The sequence below is a fragment of the Eumetopias jubatus genome, unplaced genomic scaffold, assembly GCF_037043125.1.
Source record: "Eumetopias jubatus isolate StellerSeaLion01/CBP00866 unplaced genomic scaffold, mEumJub1_p1.0 scaffold_9, whole genome shotgun sequence".
NCBI classification, from domain to species: domain Eukaryota; kingdom Metazoa; phylum Chordata; class Mammalia; order Carnivora; family Otariidae; genus Eumetopias; species Eumetopias jubatus.
Window position 1 is genome coordinate 94652562 of NW_028274815.1, and position 4267 is coordinate 94656828.

Here is a 4267-nt window from a genome sequence, read left to right on the forward strand (position 1 = left end):
GAGTTAGAGCCAAATGAATTTTCACATAAGCTTTGGCATTTATTCATAATGCAAGGAAAATTCTTATCAGCTAAAAGAAAATAGGCACAGCTCTCCTTAAAATAAAATGAAATTATGGACACAGGATTATAGTTGCCCCAAGCTGCCAAAAATGCTGTTTGTGGAACCCAAATCCTTTAGACACTCTTCCAAATCCAAGTAGTATGTTTTGCTTTTGCTGTTTGTGTTGGACCTATTAGCCCATGCTCTCCGTTTCCTGCCACATATAGTAACTGTGCATCAGGAAAGGCCATGATGTTTAAAAGATTCCCAAGGAATTTCTTGTTCTGGTGATAGGCATCCTCAGAAGCCCATGCCAGAAAACCATAAAAAATGCAAAATCATTATGGTTTCCTGTGGGACCACTGCAGATGGGTAAACTGAGGTTAATTAAAAATAAAACAAAACACCTCAGTGGCTTAGCTAATGAATAATAATGAAATATGGAGACATAGAGTGTATGTAGGAGCCTTTTCTGTGTCCTGCTCAATATCTTTTAAGCTTGCCTCTAATTTGGCTTTGGTAATCTCCTAAGCCATTTTTGTGTCATATTTCAAGGACCCATCACAAAGCTTCTCCTGTCTTGTTAGGTTTGTTGGAGCCATGCTCAGCTCCAGGTGCCTCCAAGTAGGCTGGAACCAATGTCTCCAGGGGGTAACCCTCAATCAATGGCTGATAAGAGTTAAACGATAAAAAATTCTCAACTTGTAGTCTTTTGAAGGAACAATATAGCGGTGTATTCTACATGATTTCCCAGCAGAACTGAGCCTCAGTTCCTATACCAGCAATAATGTTAATGCACATTTTACTGGATTTTCTTTTATAAGACCCTCCCAATTCCCTCCTTGGAATCACCTCCCAAATAAATTATCAGCACCCAAGTCCCTAATACAGGTTCTGCTTTTGCAGGATCCAAACTAAGGCAGTATATAACTGTCTCTTTGTTTTCACTTCATCTTAGACTAAATTCTTACTCCTTGGTAAAATCCAGTTGCCCCAAAGACACACTTTATTATATACAGGTCCTTATTGTTCTTTTATCTCAGAGTATCAAGTGAAACTATTCCATACTCATAAATATCTCAAATTTCAGTATGTACGTCGGTTGCCGTAACAACGGGCAGCGGAGTCCATCGGCAATGGCCTCTAACTTTAAGAAGGCAAGCATGGCATCATCTGCCCAGAGAAAAAGGATGAGTCCTAAGCCAGAGCTTACTGAAGAGCAGAAACAGGAAATCCGGGAAGCTTTTGATCTCTTTGATGCTGATGGAACTGGGACCATAGATGTTAAGGAACTTAAGGTGGCAATGAGGGCACTGGGCTTTGAACCCAAGAAAGAAGAGATCAAGAAAATGATAAGTGAAATCGATAAGGAAGGGACAGGAAAAATGAACTTTAGTGACTTTTTGACTGTGATGACTCAGAAAATGTCCGAGAAAGATACCAAAGAAGAAATTCTGAAAGCTTTCAAGCTCTTTGATGATGATGAAACTGGGAAGATATCATTCAAAAATCTAAAGTGTGTGGCCAAGGAGTTGGGTGAGAACCTCACTGATGAGGAGCTACAGGAAATGATCGATGAGGCTGATCGAGATGGAGATGGAGAAGTCAATGAGCAGGAGTTCCTGCGCATCATGAAAAAGACCAGCCTTTACTAAAATCAGTCTCTTCTTTTCATATTGTGTGAAACCTGGGTTTTGAGAACATAAACTGTTTTCTCCTACTGACCTACCTGTACAACTTTAGTAACAATCTTGAATCTCTTTTAGGTATTTGAAAGTGTTCTTTGACATTTAAGTTCTCTTTAAGGTGACCTGCTGATTGCTTCAGTTCCCCAGAGCAAAACAAAAGCACATTAGGGTGGTGAAAAGGGGCTTAAAGCTTTCACCCACCGGCATTTCTGCCTTGTATCACCTCACTTTTGTCATGCATTTCCACACTGATGCCACCCCAGAATGACTTCTTAGACAAGCACGTGTTGTATCCATGCCACCAGAATCAGGGGGCATCTTCTTGATGTTTCTAGTTATAACTGACACCCGAGTGCCGCTTTCTCTTTTATAAAACCCAGTGAACTTACTCATGTGCATTTGGATGTGTGTTTGTGCTATTTGTTTTGTCTTAAAAATAAAGCCTTTCTTATTTTAAAAAAAAAAAAAATCTCAAATTTCAACCGGCTAAGACCATACCATGTGAATATTCATATGCCACATGAACTGTGAACCATGAGCAATGAAACATCTCATTGTTAATATTAATAGAAACAGCTACTTATTTTTGGAGAATCTGCTCCGTGTCATGCCTTCCGCTCTCTATATTGACTTGGAATGTCCCTGCAAAGTAGGCATTAACAATCCACCTTACAGATGATGTTGAGCTTTATCCAGCCAATGAGTGGTGAAGCAGTCATCCAACCCGGATATGCATGGATCTGAAGTCCATGTTTTTTATGTGAGTTCAGAATTTTTGTGTTTCCTCCATGTTCTACACATTTTGTCTCTGTCTTATTTGGTTTTCTGTCAATTAGCCCACCATTGGACATGTGCCACAGCCTTTGTGCCCTAGAGAGAAGGAAATACCCAGACCTCTAGAGAGCTATTTGATATAGATGTGAGCTGACAGGGACAGCAAGGTTAGATCATATTAGAATGACCCCCTATTAGAGTGGGGTTTATGCGGATCAGGTAACAAATTGAATTCTGGTTCAACTCCATCTCACAGTGTCTCCAGTGTGTACTCACATTCATCTTAAGGTTATTTTCCCAGTATGCATATGCATAGTCAGGATGGAGATCCTTAGCAGCTTGACTCCCTGTTATGGGGATTAAGAGATAATTTGGAAGGAAGGTCCAAGTGGAAGACTTTGAAACCATTCCTCCCCTGTCCTGGCCAAGATAGAATCATGACACATCCAGGAGGAATTACATCACTCTCAAAGACTTCAAGAATGCAAGGGTGGTCATTGCCATCATATGCTCATCTAAGTCATTGTATGAGCTTCTGTAAAAACCAAATGGATTATGGCAGATGATAGTGAACTACCATAAACTTAACCAGATGATAGCTCTAAACCGTTGCAATGCTGAATGTGGTATTTTAATGGAACAGATAAATGTAGGTTTTCATACTTGGTATGCATCTGTTGCACTTGTGAATGTGTTAATTTCAATCCCCATCAGGAAGAAACTTCAAAAGCAGTTCACTTTTACATGGGAAGGACAGCAGTACACATTTCCCTATATTCATTGTATTAACATTGTATTTTAACTGGCGTTTGATAAATGTTTTTTGAGTGAATGAATGGAAACACTGAACCCAGGAAGTATCCAAATTTCTAGAACTCAGGCTCTGCTCTTGTCCTTAGGATCTATTTGCTGGTCATCAACTCAGCCCAAGATAAAGAAAGGATTTCTCTCCAAAATTCTTTCATTAAGAGTAATTTTGGTATGGGATATTTTTCTTTTCATTTTCTGTTTTACATAATTTCAGACTTAGAGAAAGCTTTTAAGAATAGTATAAAGAATCAAAACTACAGTGAGTTGCCAGTTCAGAATTCCTAGGATGGCTAAAATAGCAAGTGTTAGCAAGAATGTGGACAAACCAGAACCTGGCTGGTGAGAATGTGAAATGGTACAACCACTTTGGAAAACAGTGTGACAGTACCTCAAAAGGTTAAACACAGAGTTAGTATATAACCCAGAAATTCCACTCTTACACATACACCCAGGAGAAATGAAAACTGTCCACTCAAAAACTTGCATATGAATGTTCATGACAGCATTATTCATACTAGCTACAAAGCAGAAACAATCCAAATGCCTAAACAAAATGTGATGTATTCATGCAAGGGAATATTATTTGGAAATAAAAAGAAATGAAGTACTAACACATGTTACAAACCATCATGCCAAGTGAGAGAAGCCAGTCACAAAGGACTACATATTGTATGATACATTTATATTAAATATCCAGAATAAACATATCTCTAGAGACAAAGAATAGAGGTGTCTTTTGTGATATCAACAGTTTTGAAGGATATAATCAGCCATTTTATAGAAACTCTCTCAATTTGAGTTTTATGATGTTTCCTCATGATTATATTGAGGGGATGCATTTCAGGCAGGAAGATCCCAAAAGGGTTGTTGTACACTTCTCAGTGCATCTTATAAAGAGGTGCGTGATGTCAAGTCCAATTACTGGTTGTGCTAATTCTGATCACTTGGTTAAA

At 38.7% G+C, this 4267-nt stretch overlaps 1 pseudogene; it reads left to right on the plus strand.

The window, feature by feature from the left end:
• Positions 1–1133: 1133 nt before the first annotated feature.
• Positions 1134–2190, plus strand: LOC114224514 (centrin-2 pseudogene; annotated as a pseudogene).
• The last annotated feature ends 2077 nt before the right edge of the window (positions 2191–4267 follow it).